Below are 21,489 nucleotides of genomic sequence, written 5' to 3' on the forward strand. Positions count from 1 at the left end.
CTACACAGGGGGAAATGTCTGTACTATAAGAGCAAGAGGATCAATAAAATTTATTCTTTAAAAAGAAAATGCATTACTATATACTTTGACATCATACCCTTAGGATCACTGGGCCTTTCCATCTGACTTACAGCTAAAACTTCCTAAATGTGCTTTTTCTTTCTATTAAAATTAGTTCCTTGAGAGCAGGGCTATCTTGATTTTCTATTTGTATCCTATACCCTTAAAACAATGTTTTGCATTGTGTATAAGTAAGCATTAATATATGCCTTTTCATTCACTCTCTTGTTCAGGCTAAACCCCCAAACACACAATTCATCCTCACATGGCACATTTTCCAGTCTCCCATCATCTTAACTGCTCTTTAGGATTCTACCATATAAACACATGTCTTTCTTAAAATTTCTTCTAGTTTTAATCTGTGGCCTTTGAGTTAATGTTGAACTGCTGAAGGCTTAGCAAATTTATTACTTAGTTGAAGACCTAAGCTACATTTTTAAAATGTTAATCAGTTTTGGTCATTGTTAAGAAATCATTGCAAAAAAATGATAATAATTTAAAAAATTATTGCAGTATGGGATCTAGATTCAAATTCCAATTCTGCTACTTTACATAGCTCCCTCAGAGTCATCTGTGAAACTAAGGGACTGGATTAAAGTTCCTTCTAGCTCTAAGTTATGATATCATAATCAATTTTGTGAATTGATTTGCAAAAACATGTATTATACATATTATTTATCAACATGAATAACTTACAAGTATTTCCGCATGTATAAGACACATCTTAATTTTGGGTCCCAAGTGTGAAAAAACATATATTGCATAAAGTTATTGAACTCAAGTTTTATACAATCATGAAATTCATGGACCTTTTGCTCATAGCTTTCAGGAATTTTGGGGCAAGTCTGATGAATGGTTGCATGCTTAGTCCATTCTGTTTCATGAATCTGAAGCACCAGTTGTGTCCTCCTTTGAAATCAATCACTTCTTTTTTCTCAGAAATTCTTCTGATTTCATCCTGGACCATCTTTGTGGACACAGGAATTCCAATGGCCCTTTGCTCTTCAATCCATCTCTTCAGTTCCCTCTCTCCATCAGGCCATTTTGCTGGCTTGCCTCTCATGACCTTCTTCTGCCTGGGTATTTTCAGTAGGGTTTCTTCTTCCTGTAGCTAGTCTTGGATTATTTTCTCAGTCAGAGGAGGACCAAAGTGGCATTCAGCAGCTCAATTTCCATTCACTTTTGCAAACTGGATCACTTTGAACTTGAATTCAGCACTGTATGAAAATCTTTTCTGAGCCATTTCTGGGCAGAACATGGCCTAATATACTGCTAACAAATGCAAAACAATGAGCACAAAGACAACAAGCAGGGGAGAAAAGAAGGAAATTCAAGTAAAAAAAAATCTACAACCACTGTATAAAATGTTCCCAGTTTTTAGACCCCAAATTTTTCAAAAAATGGTGTGTCTTATACATGGGGAAATAGGGTACTTACAACATTCATGTCTGTGTGTGTGTGTGTGTGTGTGTGTGTGTGTGTGTACTCTTCAGTTTCTGAAACCCCCAAGAATGAATGAATGAATGAATGAATGAAAAAATATTTATTAATGCTACTTATTACATACAAGTTACCAGACTTGGGATATAAATATAAATGAAAGATAGTATATGCTCTGAAAGAGTTCACATAGTAATACAGAAAGACCTCACACATGGAAGATTTCAGGGATGAGTTCATGCCCCATGTTACTTGTCTCTTCCTCAGTGTTGCCCATATTCAGTTATTGTCCAGTCTTTTTTCAATCATGTCCCCACATAAGGTTCTCTTGGCAGAGATACTAGAGTGGTTTGCCATTTCCTTCTACAGTTCATTTTACAGTGATAAAATTGAGACAAGCAAGTAGTGACTTACCCGGAGTCACACAGCTAATATGTATCTAAAGCCAGATTTGAACTAAGGAATATAAGTCTTCCTGGCATTCTGTCCACTATGCTACCTAGTTGCCCCCAAGTACAAGTCTCCATACCTTAAGAAAAACTTACATTTTTATTGCTGGTCTTGCTATTATTCTTTTTCTCTCTCTCTTTTATTTCATACCAAACTTCTGAAACAAATGGAACTTAACTTTCCTTAACTCTATATAATTTCTCTTTTGTCTGTAGTACTTTATTACATTCTCAAAGATTTCCACTGGTTTCCTTCTTATCAAATCCAAAGGACTTTCTCTCTATTCTCTTTTTCCTGCATCTCCCTGAAGAATTTGAAACTGTTGACCTTTTCCTTATAATTAGTTCTGTTCCATTGACTTCCAGAACACTTTTCCTTAGTCTATGCCCACCTACTCCTTCTCCAGTTCCTTTATTTTCTTCTCATTCTCCTAAGATAAAATATCTTTAATTTACAAAGTTTAATACTCAGACCTCTATATTCTCCAACTAAGAAAACTCATCCACTCGTTACTATAACTCTAGTAGCTATGGCTGAGTTCACTCAAGCTCCACAACTGATCCTCAGTTTCCTTATCATAAAATGGAGTCAGATAGGACCTTCCAACCCTGAACCCTATGATTTTTTGCCAAGAAAATTCTTACCTCTTCTCTTTACAATGCTACCAAAATCTACCGAAAATTCCAAACTACATAGTCATCATTGAACATTGTTCCATTGCTCTAATCAATCACAATATTCTTTCTTTATAAAGGCTTGGATACCCATACCTTCCTTTCTATTCTCTCAACTACCAGTCTTGTTACTCCTATACTCTACTATTCTCCCTGCCTCCTCTCTCTTTTCTCTCTAGTCTTTCCTGCACATTACACTTGATTTATCTTCATATTACATTGCTTTTCTAGCTCTTTCCAGTGTTAGCAAAGAATTGGAAATTGAAGAGATACTCAACAATTAGGGAATGACTGAAAAGTTGTGATATAGGATTGTGGTGGAATATTCTTGTGCTATAAGAAATGATGAGGAGGATTTCAGAAAACTCTGGAGACTTCTATGAACTGATGCAAAGAGAAGTAAACAGAACCAGAAGAACATTGTACTACATAGCAGCAGCAATATTGTTTGATGATTAACTGCTAATGACTTAGCCTTTTTCAACAATGCAATGATTCAAGACAATTCCAAAGAACTTATGGTTTAAAACACTATTGTTCTCCAGAGAATGAACTGATAAAGTCTAAATACAAATCAAAGCAAACTTTTCTTTTAACTTTATTTTTCTTGAGGATTTTTTGTTCCATGTTTTCTTTCACAATATGGAAATATGTTTTGTATGACTGCATATGTATAAGTTAAATCAAATTGCATGTGTACTCAAGAAGGGAGAAGAGAGAAAGAGAACTGGAACTCAAATTTAAAAAAGCAAATCTATAAATTAGTTTTCACACATAATTGGAAAAAATAAAATTTTTACTTTTTAAAAATTAGAAAAATAAAACATTGCTTTTCTCAAAAACCTTCAATTGTTCCTTGTCATCCATAGGGAAAAATCCAAACACTTTTGAAGCTACCAATCTATTTAAAAATAGATTGGTAGCTTCAAAAGCTTTATTTTCTCCACACCTCTACTCCAGACAAGTTGGTCTACTCATTATTCCATAACATTCAAATTCCCACTGATAGACCATTGTTCAAGCAATTTCCCATGGATTAAGTACCTTTTACACATCTCAATGACTCTAGACTGTATGAAAAACCAAGCTTGGATGGTACCTTTGCTATAACACATTCTCCAATTGCTCCATCACACAGTGAACTCTCTTTTTTCTAAACTCCAAGGGAAATTATTGTGCCACTCCTTTAACTCCAATCAAATTCTACCTTTGATTGGTCTGATATTTTTCATGCTGTTTGTCATCTCCTCAATCCAATTGTAATCTTGAGAATGAGTTCTAAATTTTAAGGTTATCTGTCTCCATACCTCCTAACCCACATCCATAGCACAATGCTTTGTATGTGAAGGTCAATCAGTAAATAAGCATTTATTAACTGACTAATATATGTGTGTGTGTGTGTGTGTGTGTGTGTGTTTGTGGACACATTTGTACATATAAATATTTGTACAATAAGAAGTAATCTGCTAAGAGAAGATAGTAGATTTATGAGGGTTGGTAAAGTTTTCTTGTAGATGATGTGATTTTAGTAAAGACTTAATGGAAACCAGGGGAACCAGAAGATGAGGAGGGAGAGGATTCCAAGGATGGGGTACAGCCAGAGAAAATACCCATAACCAAGACATGGAATGAATAGCAAGAAGGCCAGTATAACTGGATTAAAGAGAGGGGTAAAGTATAAGAAAACTAGAAAGGTAGGGAACTAGGATAGATTATGAAGGGCTTTGAGAGTCAGTTATTTTGCATTTGATCCTGAAAGTGATAGGAAATTATTGGATTTTATTGAGAAGTAGAGAAGATGGCATGGTCAGACATACATTTTAGAAAACTCTGGGCTTGTATGATTTTACAATAGGCAAAAATTGCCTCCACTAATATTAAATCTATCTATAACATATATACATAATATTGTGCATTGAGAGGTTAGTTTATTTATACAGTTTATATATGTCAGAATATTTTCTGACTCTAATGACAGTTCTTGCTGTTGCTCATATGTGATAGGCACTGGGAGGGGGGAAATATTGATCAATTTATTTCATTGGTGCTATAGAATATGAATTCTTGGTGGGCAGAGACTATTTGATTTGGTCTTTGTACTTAGCATAAATGCTTGTGGAATAAATGGATACTTTAGGATTTCTTCACAGCACTGGCCTGGTCTCATGAAAGGAACTCAAGAAGGAAAAAGACTATGAGTTATTGGGGCATACAAAGTTCACAAAGGAAAACTGTTCCAATATTCATCCCAGTTTCAGCCTGCAACTCAGACAATTTCCTTTCTTTGACGAGACTTAATCAATCAAAGGGAGCTGAAATGTGGTTTGGCCATGATTAGGGATGGTAGTGTGGCTAAGAAGTTTGGAAATCAGAGTTTTCAGAAGAAGACATTTATCTTGGAGAATCCTGCCAGACCCTTGTCCTTGCAAGAGACCCTGGAAGAGATTGAAAGTTTGAACCCAAAAAGATCTTGGGAGACTGTTCATTTTTTCCCTACCTCCCAGAAGATGTGTTTAAATCCTAAGAATCAACCTAAAAGGCCTAGTTCAGTAGCACTGTGGTTAAGGATCTGGGCTATTATACAAAAATGGAGGGTGAAGGGATTTGAAGAGGGCAGATACAGGTTAAACAAGGCATGGTTCCAGCAATACTGAATCTCCCAGATGTGTTGGCAAGTTTCCTACCAGACAGAGGTTGTTTCCTGAATTCATTCTGACCATTAGAAAATTTGCTCTGTGGAACACCCAGTCAGATCTTGGGTTATTTATAAAGATAAATTCATATAACTTGCATAATATAGATTTTTTTCTGTGTGTATATAAACATATTATATATATATATATATATATACATATATATAATAGCATGAAGGGTAGAGAAGAGAGAATGACATGGTAACAATATATGAATTATAATCAATTATCCAAAGCAATCTGCAAGTACTTATTTTCTCTGGCTAAAAACAAACAATAAAAAATTCTCTTGGGGCAGCTAGGTGGCGTAGTGGATAAAGCACTGGTCCTGGAGTCAGGAGTACCTGGGTTCAAATCCCGTCTCAGATACTTAATAATTACCTAGCTGTGTGGCCTTGGGCAAGCCACTTAACCCCATATGCCTTGCAAAAAAAAAAAAATCTAAAGAAAAAAATTCTCTCCTCTGCTTCATATATAAAAGAACTGAGTCATTTGCTAACCTGTCTGTGAATCATAAGTTCTAAGGGACACTCAGAGGGTGAGTCAGTTTGCTAGAGTGAAAAAAGGCAAATCCTCTGAGACCACACTGCCAGCCAGAGCCCTGCTAACCAAATGGTCAACACCAAATATCCAAGCAGATTTCAATTCTAGAGTGAGAGGATCATCTTTAAGCTTTTGTTGGAATCATCTCTCACTCCCTTGCTTCAAGGATGCCCTAGATACACATCCAGATCTCTGCGATCTCTATGCAGAAAAATGGCTATCTCACCAAGATCATTGTCAACAAGGTCAAGGGGCCAGGATCCCACTCCAACTTGTATAAGAAAGGACTTCCTGCTGTTACAAAGGAACCCCTTCTATGGGAGTCTTTACTAAGTTCGGAGGTTAGTAAGGATAAACCAAACAGTAAAACTCATGAGTACAACTTGACTGTAGCACATAATATCTCTATAGAGAAATGGGCTGGTAAATAATTTTATGTTTCTGTGGTTTATTTCATGTAGATGTCCAAATAACTTTATCTATGAAATTTTGCAGGTATTTGCTGCCAGTTGTTCTGCTCTACCAACCTGAAAAGACTCATGCTCAAGAAGCTGACTGTAGAATTTTAAAAGGACAAAGTCATTTCCCAGTCCCTGAAGTTAATCTACTTAAATTTTGTTGTTGTTTAGTCTCTAATTCTTAATCTGTTTCCACAGTTCTTTATTAAATATAATTTTATTGCAATATGATTTCAAAAAGATGCCTTTTAATTTTTCTGCTTTTCTGTATTAAACTATAAAGTTTGGCTCAAAATACAGTTAATTTTTGTAAAGATGCCATGTGCCACTGAGAAAAAAAAGGCCATATTCCTGTCTATTCTGATTCAGTTCTTTCCAGATATTTACTATAGCTAACTTATCTAAGATTCCATTCGTCTCCTTAACTTCTTTCTAAAATTTTTTTTTGTATAGATTTACCTAGTACTGAGAGGGTAATGCTGAAAGCCCCCAATAATATGGTTTTACTATCTAGTTCCACCTACAAGTTATTTACCTTTTCCTTTAAAAAATTTTAATATTATAGCATTTGATACATAAGTGTTTAGTGCTGATGTTACTTCATTATTCATCGTACCTTTTAACATAAGGTAGTTTCCCTGCTTTTATCTCTTAATTAAATCTATTTTAGCTTTAACTTTGAGATCATAATTGCTGCCCCTACTTTTTTCCACATCAGCTAATGCATAATGAATCCTGCTCAGATTCTTTATTTTAACTTTATGTGTATCTCTCATTTTTAAATATTTCATATAAGCAACATATCATCAGGTACTAGGTTCATTGATTCTATCTGTTTCTGTTTTTTGGTTTTTGTTTTTTTAGGTTTTTGCAAGGCAGTGGGGTTAAGTGGCTTGCCCAAGGTCATACAGCTAGGTAATTATTAAGTGTGTGAGGCTGGATTTAAATTCAGGTACTCCACTGCGCCAGCTAGTCACCCCTCTGTTTCTGTTTTATGGGCAAATTCCTCCCATTCATATTCAGAGTCATAATTGCTAGCTATGTGGCCAGATAGGTAGCACAGAAGATAAGAGTACTCCTGGGGGGAGGGTCAGAAGGACAGGAGTTCAAATGTGACCTCAGACACTTGACACTTACTAGCTGTGTGATCCTGGGCAAGTCACTTAACCCTGACTGCCTCCCATCCAGAGCCACCTCCAGTCACCTCCCTCATGTCATGGTCTTCTTCGAGAATGAAGGACAAACATTATTGCCAACTGTGTTTTTGCCTTCACCCTATTTTTACTACTCTCTCTCTCTCTCTCTCTCTCTCTCTCTCTCTCTCTCTCTCTCTCTCATCCTCCCTCCCCCTCCTCAGAAATCTAATTTGCTTCTGACCACTCTCTCCCTAATCTGCACCATTCTAAAAGTTACCACCTTGGGGGCAGCTAGGTGGATCGAACACTTGGCCTTGGAGTCAGGAAGTACCTGAGTTCAAATCCAGCCTCAGACACCTAGTAATTACCTAGCTATGTGGCCTTGGGCAAGCCACTTAACCCCATTGCCTAGCAAAAACTAAAAAAAAGTCACTCCCTTATTTTATCAAAAAAATTTTACAACATTTAACAACATTTTATCATGTTGTCCTATTTCTCTGTAAATTAAGACTTTTAAGGTCTTCTAAATGTAAATTTTATTCCCCTTTTTTAACCCATTTCCATACTACCTACCCTCCACCCTATCCTCCCCTCCACTATAGCTGTTCTTCCATTCATACCTCTTAATTTATCTCATGTTCTATCTATAATCCAGGGTTAGGTATGGTCATTGCTCATCCAGGTCACACCATAAGTGACCTCAGATATTCCTCTCCATTTCTGAGCCCCAGCAGGACTGCTACCACAAATGCTCTTTCTCCTACCATCCCTCAGGTGGCGACAAGTGTAAGCTCACCCCTGTGCACTGGAAGGGAAACCAGAGACTCCACAAGTGACCATAAGCATCAGGGCCTGTCCCTCTGCTACCACAATCACCTACAGCCACCACCTGGGACCCTGTCTGATCAGCACATGGGCCCAAGTCCAATATTAGCAGATGGTCCCTGTAGCATGGGGCAAAAGTTCCTGAAGCTAAGGTTACAACCAACATAACTGCCCTCAGGCTTGCTGTTTATTAACTCCCCCTTATCCAGAGGTAAAATCTTTCCTAGTCCTTCCAAGTTGTCCTAGACTGCACTACTGCTTTACCCCAACTTTCAATTATTTCTTTTGGTCAAAAATTTACTATGAGGCATTATTTTAAGTTATTTGTGGAGAAATCTGGGAGATTCAGGTGATTTCCTGCCTTATTCCAGTCTTCCCACAATTCCTCCAATTTACTTAGTTTTGAAATTCCTCTCTTGGGAGTGTGCACTTACCTAGCCCACCATATCTAGTCAGCCCCAGATCAGATCATGCAGACTAGCCCATCTAACCACCCACCCAATGAAGCCATCTAGCCATCCATCACTTGCTTGGGGCCAATAAATTAAATCAATACTCTGCCTGTGTAACAAACTGCACAATCAACTCACCCTCCCTGTAACTCCCTGCACTTGCACCCCACCCCCCACTCCTGTGTATGTCAACTTGTGCTATTAGAATACATATTGTGTAGGATAGGGATTGCTTCATCTAGCCCCATCATAAGAACTTGGTCAAATGCTTTTTCATTCATTCATCCATCCATTGCAGCGTGCTCAGCACCCAGGTGTATTCACACAAACCAACCAAAATTGAGAGAGGGCAATTTGGACTAGGCACATAGTAAATTCACCCACCAGTTCATCACCCCAACATAAAGATCCTTTATCTCAGCCAGGAGAGGGACTGGAAGAGACTATGTCTGGGGTAACACTTGTCCCTGGCTTTCTCCTCCTATGTCATTACAGAAAACAACAGTGCCAGCTTCCTCCCAGAAAGGCTGGGCTCAGATGGCTTACATTCTCTCATGAAGTACTTCCTGCTGCGTGGTTTCATTTAATTGTGTATTTTTATCATTGAATCTGCGGTGACCAGAGGCCTGTGGGCAGTGAATGTCCTTTTCCAGCAATGTGATGTACTTGCCAGGATGATACTTGCTTCACTGGACAGCCATCTTATTTTAAGAACAAAATCTTCTTCACCAACCACTACCCCTCCTCTGAATTTTTTTTAATATATTTTTTAGTTTTGGGGTGTTGCCCTAAGGCACCTAGTTCTCCCAGGCAAAGGACCCCTTTAATATTATATGATGCCGCCACCTAGTGACCATTTAGGCAACAACTGCCTCAACAAATTACAGTGTTTAATTTTTAATATTTAACTGTAATTTGACAGTTTTTGTAACTGTAACTTGACAGCTTTGTAATTGTTTCATGAGAAGGAGCCCCATGGTCCAAAAAAAAAAATCTATTACCTGATGATCAATCTTTTGGTGATAAGTACCCGTCCCACATGGAGTCAAACTGGTACTCAGAAAAACCTTAAGTCCATTGATATTCATGCTTTTGTTGTGAAAAATGATAGATTTGGAATTAAAGAATCTCAATTTGAATTTTGTCACTGCAATATTAGCTTTTCTGGGCCTCAGTTCCTCATCTGAATATAGATTTCCTGTTTTTTTCTCCATCCTCTTTTTCCCACTGTGACTAAGAAAATAGAAATATGAAGATCAGACCTCCAAGAACTATACAAAGAAAACCATTGCACAAAGATAAAAATGATATTACCTTTCAAGGTCAGAGAAGATAGAACATGGGGAAATGGGGGAATGGGGATGAGAAAGGCTAGGTATGCTTCTACCTGACTACTGAAGAAAACTAGATTTATGGTCCATGCTATCCTGTGGGGACTTTCATTCATTGCATTCTCTTCTAGAGATGGAAGTGACCTCAAAAGTCATCCAGAACAGCAGCAGTTCCTGGCCTCATTCAGCAGAGGAAGAATCTGAGGGTGGAGGAAATTGAGTTGCTTGCCCAAGCTGACTCAAGCGCTAAGCATCAGAGGTAAGTCCTGAATCTAGGCTTTATTGACTCCAGTACCAGTGCTCTTTCCACTTCCTAAAGCTAAAAAGTAATGACATTAGGAGTCATCAATTCCTATCATACTGGAGCTGAGGAAGACTCTACACTGGAATCAAGATTCCTAGTTACCAAAGTATTACTGAGTTAAAAAGACAGGCAGCTAGATTGGGGAATTATCCAATTAGGTAATTGATTGTTGGACCTAGAGTCAGTAAAACCTGAGTTTAAATCTATCCACAAATACTTATTAGTTATATGACCTTGGGCAAGTCTTTCTGTCTTTCTGTGTCCATTACTATCTTCTCTATCTTGCTTTCTCCCTTCCTGTTGCTCTGTCTCTGTTTCCATCTATGTGTGTGTTGGGGGGGGGGGGGTTGCCTCTCTATTTTTAATAAAGTGTTAACACTCTGGGTAGGGACTGTAGTTTCCTCTATACTTGGACAGTCCAAAAGATACTTCCAGTACTTCAGTGACTAAAAACAATCCATGCCCTTCCAAAAAGGACCTGGAAGATATGATTCAGTTCTCATAAAATAGCTCTGTGATATTGAGAAAGAATAGCTTGCCCATTTCTTTATCTTTTTATTTATTTATTGCTAACATTACTTTTTTTAATTTTGATTTTCAAATTTTCACTCACCCTCCTGCTCCTCCCCTATCAATCGAGAAGACAAGCATATCCATTTCAAAGATAAATAAGTGAAGATTCAATGACCTAGAGAAGGAAACTGAGTAAGCATTCATTGGCTCCTTCTGTTTCATTCTTTCCTACCACATGGTTAACCATTAATAAAATATGAGCTCAGGGCTCAAAAGAATTAACCCACCTTCTAGCATACCCATAACATACCCAGGGAATTTGTCAGTCACCTGATGTTCACTGACTCAATGATCCTATATTTTTATGGAGAAACAATCATCCAAGGATCTCTCAGCACATGATACAGAGAGAGTAACCTCACAACTCCTTTGACAGCTATAGATCTGAAAGATAACAATAAAAGCTAGTGGAAAAAGACAAAAAGTCTTTAACACTGGAGATAGAGTTAGCCAGGAAGGTATTAGCATTATTGCATCAGGTACTGGTAGAGGTAACCTCTAAAATCCAGCTCCAAAATCTAGTTTCTATGATTTATTCTCAAGTTACTCAATTGCAAGGTCTGGCAGTTATAGAACTCTTAAAGGGATGTAAACCAACTTTATGACATTATCATACCCACTTTATTCAAGAACACAACTCCTAAACATCAGAGGCAATATTAGAAAGCAGATCTTTTGACCAGCACTCTCACCACTCTCATATACTACATGTCCCTTGCATGCTCATTTTCTGTAAAAAAAAAAAAAAAAAAAAAATCAAGGCTAACCCTAAATTTTACATCAGAATGGATTTATTAAGATGAAATTTACTAGAGATAATTATAAAATCTTGCACTACAATTTCAAAAAGTCAGCTGAACAAATACAGGAAGGGTGAGACATGGCTATATAACAGTACATAGAGGATATGTTGAAACAGGCTCAGGAAAGCCAATTACTAATTTTTCAATGTGAACATCTACACGTTAAAAGTCAACAAACACAACAAATCAAGATTTAATTTATTGTTTAATGAATGTTTAGATTTAAGAAAGTGATGGGAAATTTTAAATAATACAGATTAAATTTAGAAGTGTCTTGGGTACAATTTGGGGGGTATTTTGTTTTCTTTGAAATCTGGTTGTTAAATATTTACCAGCACACCCCCAAAATACACATGTAAAATGCCTGAACATTTTTTATTGAACTAAAATCTCAGTATCTAAAGTATGATACAATACACAGAGCAAAGGAAGTCATTCCATTTTATTCTATTCTAGTTGAGCATGGAATACCATGCTCAGACCTGAATATTCAATATTCAGGGCACATAGACAAGCTGAGCTTCCAGAGCAGGAAAATGAGAGGATTCAAAAGCCTGTTCATATATAAGATTTAATTAAAGGAAATAGAAACATTTATTGAACAAAAGCATGATATCATATATAGCTTCAAATATTTGAAGATGTTTTTCATGTGGAAATAAGATTACATTCATTTAACATTGCCCTTGAAGACAGAACTCCAATGGATAGAAAGTACAAGGAGGTAGATTTTGTTTAAATAAAAGTAGATAAACACTGTACACCCTAACAGCAACATGGGAGTGATGTTCAACCTGGAAGGACTTGCTCATTCCATCAGTGCAACAATCGGGAACAATTTTGGGCTGTCTGCAAAGGAGAGTGCCATCTGTATCCAGATAAGGAGCTGTGGAGTTTGAACAAAGTGCAAGGACTATTCCCTTTAATTTGGGAAAAAAAAAAAACAGATATCTTATTGTCTGATCTTGTTACCTCTGAGAATTCTGTCCTCTTTAAGGATATGATTTCTCTCTCATCACACCCAATTTGGATCAAGGTACAACATAGAAACAAAGTAAAGACTGACAGAGTGCTTTCTGTGGGGTGGGGGTGGGGGAGGGAAGCAAGATTGGGGGAAAATTGTAAAACTCAAATAATATCTTTAATAAAAAAATAAATAAATAGATAAATAAATAAAAGTAGATACTTCCTAAACAATTAGAAGGGTACAAAAATGGAATTAATATATATGCATGAGATAATGAGTTTCCAGTTATTTGAAAAGTTCAGATAGAGTCTAGATGACCATTTGAATGTAATATTTTAGGATGAGATTCATTCTTCAAATATAGATTGCATTAAAAATCCTCCAAACTTTCTTCTAACTCAGATTCTAATAATTTGGTTTCCAAAGGAAACATTGGTCTTGTAGGAATGAACAAAGCTCTTTTTAGCATATCCCTACCAATCTGAGTGTTGGCCTTCTCTCCTTTAAGTCAATAAGCCTTTAACAGGAGGCCTCTAGGGACCTTTATGTTAGCAAGAGGGAAGGGAAGTGACAAAGTTCAATCATGAATGAAGACTGGATTTCTTATCCCCTCCAAGACCAGACTTTCCCCAAAGTCCAATATTCCTTCCAAGCCCATCTTGGACTCATTGGATAAATTTTTAGCATCTCTCTTTCCACTGTCAAAAAGTCTTAAACTTCCCCCCGCTCCCCAATCACTCTAAACTGAGACTTCCCTTTAAGAAAGGAGAGTGAGATGGCAGGAGACAGCTGGATAAATAGAAAGGAAACACTCTTCTTGGGTTTGTTGAAAGCTTGCCCTATCTGAGTTTAATAAGGTTAATTCTAATCCGTAGTCTTTTGGGAGGTGAGAAAGGCTCTCCTTTCTGAACATGAGTCACTGACTGACTCATATTTCATGTCCCAAGAGAAAAGTGATGGTGTCTCAAGCAACAAGCCCAGCAGGTGCCAAACAAGGATTGACTAGATCGCTTCCAACTCTAGGGTTTCTATCATTATATTGATGCATCACAGTTTGGAGCTACTTTCCTAACCCCCACACCCATTAGCTGATCAGGTCCCCAGCAGGAGGCTCCTATGTCTCAGAGTCCTAGGTAGGGGTAGCTCTTAGGGGTTGATATATATGTATAGAATTTATTTTTATAAGCAATTACTATCTCTTCCTTCCACTACCCCCCCAATTGAATTTAATTTTGAAATCCTCACAATTCTTTTGTATAGTATAACAAAGCAAATTGGTCATATCCAAAAATGCATGTCTGATTCAGGATTTTAAGTTCATCACCTCTCTATCATGAAGTGGGTGTTATGATTCATCTTCAGTCTTCTGGCTTCAAGATTTTATCATTTAATTCTTCAGTGCTCTAAAGTCTTTCAAAGTTTTTTTAAAATCAATAATGCTATCATTATATAAATTGTTTTCCTAATTCTGTTCACTTCACTCTATATCACTTCATAAAAGTCCAGTTTTCTTTGAAAGTATATATTTTATTATTTTCATGGCACAATAACAGTCCATTAAATTCATATACTATAATTTCTTTATCCATTCTCCAATTGGGGGACTCATAGGTTATATCATGTGCTCCCATCACTGTGCCTCCCCTGAAGTTTTCAAATGATAGAAATTAGTCAGCAAGACTTAATAGCAATGATTGGTACAAAATATTCTTCCAAAAGGCTGTGGTACATATTTCTACCAATTGAAAAGAAAGCAAGTTCAAGCTTAGAACACATGGATCAAAGGATAACTCATAGGTAATGAAAGTCTTTTTCTGAAATGCCTTTTCTCTCCTTCATGATATCCTCAATACTTCAGCAGGGTATAGATTTCTGCAGGGTTCCTCCTAGAGTTCTTTTTTCTCAGGGTATCTAATATGTCTTCAGTTTCCAATGTAGACACTACCACCCTTAATTGTAATATCAGCAATACTGCTAATATGTTGCTTAGAAGCCTGGATGGATGGATCAACCCAGATCAGAAACAGAGCAGGCCATAGGTCCGGTGCTGTTGGAATAGTCCATGGATGTCCAGTATACTTCAAATTTGAATGAGAAGGGAGACTCAATCTCAAAAAAAAAACCAAAAACTAAAAACAAAAATGCTCTTGCAGCACCATGATGCAGTTATATGATACAATGAAAAAAATACTAGATTTAGAATATAGAAAGATTTGGGTTTAAATCACACTTCTGACCCTAGCTTTATAACCTTGGGCTAGATACTTAACCTTTCTGAGATTTATCTATGTCATTTATCATGGATTTTTTTTTGGTGGGGGGTTGGGGGGTTTTTTTGGTTGGGTTTTTTTTTAGTTTTTGCAAGGCAACAGAGTTAAGTGGCTTGCCCAAGGCCACACGGCTAGGTAATTATTAAGTGTCTGAGGTCAGATTTGAACTCAGGTATTCCTGACTCCAGGGCCGATGCTCTATCCACAGTGCCACCTAGCTGCCCCCCTTTATCCTGTTTTGAGAACTGTTTTTGAGAATCAAATAATACTTATCTATGAAGTGTTTTGTTTACCTTTAGCAACTACTCATTTGCAGTCAGAAGTCTAGAGTTTGATCTCAAATCTGCTATTTAATATATAAATAAATTAGAGCACGTTGCTTTACTTCCCTAGACCCAAGGAGAAGAATTCAGAGCAGGGGCGGCTAGGTGGCATAGTGGATAAAGCAAGGGCCTTGGAGTCAGGAGTACCTAAGGTTCAAATCCGGTCTCAGACACTTAATAATTACCTAGCCATGTGGCCTTGGGCAAACCACTTAACACAGTATGCCTTGCAAAAACCTAAAAAAAAAAAAAAAAAAAGGAGTCTATCAAGAGGCAGCTAGGTGGTGCAGTGGATAGATCACTGGCCCTGTAGTCAGGAGGACCTGAGTTCACAGCTGACCTCAGATACTTAATAAATAATCTAGCTGTGTGACCTTGGGCACTTAATCCCATCGCCCTGCAAAAACAACAACAAAAAAGTCTATCAAAAGTTCACAACACAAGCAATTACAATATACTTCAAGAGACATCCTAAAAGTTGGCCATCCAGAAATCAAGGTCTCCATTCTGTTTCTGTAATTATCTCCTGAAAATATATGGAGATAGTGGGAAAAACACCCCAACTACAAAACAAAAAGGTTTAAAGAACCACACTCTCCTCCCTCCATAGTCTCCTCATAGACACCTGTGCCTGTACTGTCATCTTGAACCTCTGCTATGCCCTTATACTCTTTAAGGACCTGGCCTGAGTAGAAGAAACCCAAACACTTCTCAAAATGTTAGGGTGAGGTTTCCTAGTGTATCAACCTTTCAGGTATTCAGGTGAGGAGGGATATCTGAGCACAATGAGAACAATTAACCTAATCTTCAAGTGCTATTTTTGGTTTAGGACCCAAAAGGCCTTAAGGTGGAGATAACTATCTCTATACTCTTTTCTTGGCTTCAGCAGCCAGACAACTGAGTAAAAAAGAGAATTCAAATGGATCCACTGATGAAGAAGGTATTTCTGTGAAGAAAATCAAGCAAGCCAAATTTCAAAGTTGCTAAATCTAAGACTTCTTTTCCTAAACTGCAACTTAAGACTCATAGAGCTGAAAAAGAATATTAAAAGTCATCAACACCAAGTTCTATTGCCTTTCTGAGTATGATGACACAGATCCCAAAAGAGGAACTTTATTTGTATTCCTCCTTATGTCTGCCAAAGAGGGTCAAACCAATATGCTAAAGACCTTCCTTTAAATCCTTTGACACTATGTAAATACCAATGGCACACACAGACTGATTATGAATTAATCCCTCAAATATTAGGTCCATTTATTCATCAAATGTTCATTCTATTTGCTTTTTTAAAAAATTATTTCATAGAAGGAAACAAAAACTCAAGTGATTGGCTTTTTTCATTGTTCTAGACCTGTGATTAGGGTAGGAATATCACATGGGGCAACTCTCTCTACCAAGGAAGATTAGCAACTATTCTGCAATTTGGAGTCTTAGAGATACACCTGGAGCACTGAGACAGTTAAGTAACCCACCCATGGTCTTGTGGTCAATATGTGTCAGAAGCAGAGCTTGAGTCGAAGTCTTCCTCACTCCAAGGCTACCTCTATCCATCTCTCCTCTAGTTTTCTAGGTTTGGAGCTGGAAAAGATTATAGAGATAATATAATACAGATGAGAAAATTGAAGCTTTATAAGGTTAGATAACTTATCAAAGATCATTAGGTAGTAAATGGAAATGGGGAATTTGAACTCAAATCCTTTAAGGCCATATCCAACCCCCTGATGAATCACACTATATCCACATAAGTATCTACCAAACCATAGATCAAACATCAGTATAAGTAGAAAGGAGAGCCAGTATAAATCTATACATACCCTTTGATCCCACAATACTACTACTAGTTCTGTATCCCAAAGAAAGTTTTTTTTAAAAAAGAAAAAGACTTTTTTTGTATAAAATAATTTATAGCAGCTCTTTTCGTAGTGTCAAGGAACTGGAGACTGAGGGGATGCCTGTCTATTGGGAATGGCTGAACAAGTTGTAACATATGATTATGATGGAATACTATTGTGCTGTAAGAAATGAAAAACAGGATGATTTCAGAAAAGCCTGAAAAGACTTATTATTTCCCCATGTATAAGACAACCCTTTTTCGAAAAATTTGAGGTCTAAAAACTGGAAGCGTTTTATACAATGGTTGTAGATTTTTTTTTACTTGCATTTTCTGCTCACCCCCCCCCTCATTGTTTCTCATTTGTTAGCAGTATATTAGGGTAAGTTTTGTCACATTCTGCCCAGAAATGGCTCAGAAAAGATTTTCATACAGTGCTGAATTCAAAGTGATCCCAGTTTGCAAAAGTGAATGGAAATTGAGCTGCTGAATGTCAGTTTGGTCCTCCTCCAACTGAGAAAATAATCTGAGACTGGCTACAGGAAGAAGAAACCCAACTAAGAACACCCAGGCATGAAGGTCATGAGAAGCAAGTCAGCAAAATGGCCTAAGTTAGAAAGGGAATTGAAAAAATGGATTGAAGAGCAAAGAAGGACCATTAGGATTCGTGTCCACAAAGATGGTTCAGCATGAGGTCAAAAGAATTTCTGATGAAAAAGAAGTTACTGATTTCAAAACAGGACACAACTGGTGCTTCAGGTTCATGAAACAAAATGGACTAAGCATGCAACCATTCACCAGACTTGCCCAAAAATGCCTGAAAGCTATGACCAGAAGGTCCATGAATTTCATGATAGAATAAAATAAGTTCAATAACTTTATGCAATATATTTTTTCAAATTTCGTGCCCCCAAATTGAGGTATGTCTTAAACATGGGGAAATACAGAATATGAACTGGTGAAGAGTGAAGTAAGCAGGACCTGAACATTGAACACAACAATAAATATTATATGATGAGCAACTGTCAATGACTTAGTTATTCTCAATCATAAAATGATCCAAGACAATTTCAAAAGACTCATGATGAAAAATGCTAAGACTCCAAAGGAGTCTTACTGCAGACTGAAGCATACTACTTTTCTCTTTCTTTTTTTAAGTGTGATTTTTCTCCCACAAAATGACTAATATGGAAATATCTTTTACATGATTGCACACATATAAGCAATATCAAATAGTTTCCTGTCTTGTGTGAGGGGAGCGGAGGGAGATAATTTTTTAAAGAATTGTTAAAAATTGTTTTTATGTGTAATTGGAAAATATAAAATATTGCAGAAAGAGGAGGAGGAAGGGAGCAAGAACAAGAAGAAGGAGGAAGAGGAGGAAGAGGAAGAGGAGGAGGGGAGGGGGAGGGGAAGAGAAGAAAGAAGAGGAGAAGTCATCCCTTGTGGAGCCTCATTTTATTCTATTCCACTTCTTTCCACACATCCCATCTCTACCCCACCCACCCCCACACCTGGGTTTAGTACATAAGGAAAAGAGACCCAGTTTCATAGAGTACAACTTTGGGTCATTCTCTACCTTTCCAATGTATTTCTGAATCCTCAGGTTCTCAAAATCACACCTGTCTCCAAATCCTGCAGATAAGATCAATTTCTAGTTTCACTCAAAAATTCTAGATTGGCAGGTAAATCCAAATGATTCTGGAGCAGTCTTGGGGAAAAAGTGAGTCAAAATAGCTGCCACCCCTTTACTCTTTCTCCTCCCCATGTTTATTTGCATAAATTTTGCTAAAATTTGGGATCTATTTGTTTGATGCCAGTGAAAGAAGTGATTATTTTTCCTGTTATAATAACCAACTCTTATTTTAGGATTGAGGATGTTTTCCCCTTTATTTCCTCTTTCAGGAACCAGTTCATGTTGACCAGTCAGCAAATCTCTGAAGGACAATGCTGACAGATAAAATTGCCCAAATCCTCCTAGTAGGTGTTCTGTGATCTTGGGTGGGACCCTCTTCAACTAGGAATTAGGCTCATGCCATTATACCCCTCCATTAGAGTCTAGGGCATGGGTGGGGAACCTTTTTTTCTGCCAAGGGTTATTTGGATATTTATAACATCATTTGTAGGTCATACAAAATTATCAATTTAAAAGTTAGTCTGCTATATTTGATCAGATAATTAATTCACCCCCTAAAAAGCTCCTAGATTTATTAAATTTTGAGCCCTGCCTTCAGCTGCCTTTCCCAAGGGCTAGACATTCCCCACCCTGATCTAGGGGAACCCAGCTTAAAAAGAAGAAAACCAACATCTGGGAAGAAGATTTCCTTTGTCCAGATTGCTAGATGTAGATGAGTCTCATAATTAAGTCACATTCTCATCAGGAGAAACTGAAGCCTTTTAGCCCACCTCCTCATTAATATGTATAACCCCTCTTTAATTGTTCATCAATCAGACTTGATTTTCCCTTCCTTTTCCAGAGTATTTTAACATTCAGGGATCTCCATGCTTTTGTCTTTGGTTACTGAGAGAAGCCACTGACCATCAATTTATAATCAGCTAGTCAAATTAATTACCTTGAAACTCTGTCTTTTGGGTTTTTCATTTGTTTCACTATCTCCTTCTTCCCAAGGTGCCTCTGCCTCTTCTACTCTGGGGAGATAAAGGAAGAGAAGGCAAAGAAAGAAAGGGAAGGGAACAAATATCTATATAGGGCCTGCTATGTGCCAGGCACTAGGCTATCTCACAACATAGTGGGACCTCCCCTGCTCAGAAGTTTTCAATCATAATATAAATACCTCATATTTGCTAAGGAACCCACCTCAGACATTGACTAGCTGTGAGACCCTAAGTAAATCACTTAACCCTGTTTGCTTCAATTTTCTATATCTATAAAATGAATTGAATAAGGAAATGGCAAACCCCTCCAGTATCTTTGCCAAGAAAGCCCCATGAAAGAGTCGTGAAGAGTCAGACACATCTAACACAAGGAAGGAAGGAATCCTGCCAAATCAATTGGTCAGAGAATCCACTGGTAGTGTTTTACCTTAGAGTAAAATATAGTACTACTGAAGTGATGGTCAGGAACCTAGATCTATCTACCTTCCTCAAAACTAACTCTTGACTATGTTCCTTCATATTTCCAACACAGACTCCTGCCTCCAATTCCGTCTCCCTTTTCTTTTTAGGTAAATTTAACCGGGGGCAACTAGATGGCACAGTGGATGGAGCACTGGCCCTGGAGTCAAGAGTACTTGAGTTCAAATTAATAATTTCCTAGTTGTGTGACCTTGGGCAAGTTACTTAACCCCATTGTCTTAAATAAATAAAAAAAAAATTTTTCTTAAAGATAAATTTTGCCTTCAAGGACAGCAGATACTTTTCTATTATGTCTTATACTCCCATTTCCAGGTCCTAACAAATTAACGTGTACATAACTTTCTAAAACAAACTCTTAAAGAGAAGAACTTCAGTAGGAATTTAAATTAAGTTGGGAGAGGGATAGAAGAAGGGGAGATGGCAGAATGAGGGATATCAGATGTTGATCCTGGGGAGAGAGGGAAGGATGTGAGTGTCAGATGATGGTGTTTAATTCAGTAAGAAATACACCTCACCAGAGGTTTAGAAGTTTCAAGTTAATGGAAAGTTTGAATCCTCCTGAAATTCAATACCAGTTATGCCCAAGAGTTTCTCATGCTCCCACACCTCCCTCTGGTGACCATTTTTAAGAACAGCAATAGCTGTATGGACAGAAAACTGTACTATCTGAGCAAAGACTTAGAAAGAGAGAAATCAAGGACAAAAAAACTGTTGAAAAACTTCCCAAACTTTCTACCAAAACTCAGATGTAGATCCTTCCTCCAGAAAAGCAGATCACAGACCCTTAAAGCCTAACTAACCTATGTGATTCTGATCCATGCTCTCTCATCAATCAGTCAAAGAACAATCCACCTAAAATTCATATGGACTTTTTTCTCATTCTTTTGCCATAATAAATCCTATTAACAATGCATGAGGAAAGGTATGAATATACATATATATTATAATATATGTATATATATATATATAAAGCTAACATGTATAAAGTAGTTTGGGAGGGAGGGAATACACCAGTTGCCACATGGGTGATCTACTAGCTGTTTGTCCTTCCTCATTCTGTCTTCAGGAACAGTCCATTTTTTTTTCCCAGTAGATTTTTCTGATGATATCACTTCTCCTACATAGTTCTTTTGAAATATGCTTCAACTTTTTCAGTTGTATCCAACTCTTTGTGATGGCTTTTGACAAAGACACTGCTTTGTCATTTCCTTCTCCAGCCCCTTTTATGGAAGAGGAAACTGAGGCAACAAGGATCATGTG

This window comes from Macrotis lagotis, chromosome 2 (assembly GCF_037893015.1).
Source record: "Macrotis lagotis isolate mMagLag1 chromosome 2, bilby.v1.9.chrom.fasta, whole genome shotgun sequence".
Lineage (NCBI taxonomy): Eukaryota > Metazoa > Chordata > Mammalia > Peramelemorphia > Peramelidae > Macrotis > Macrotis lagotis.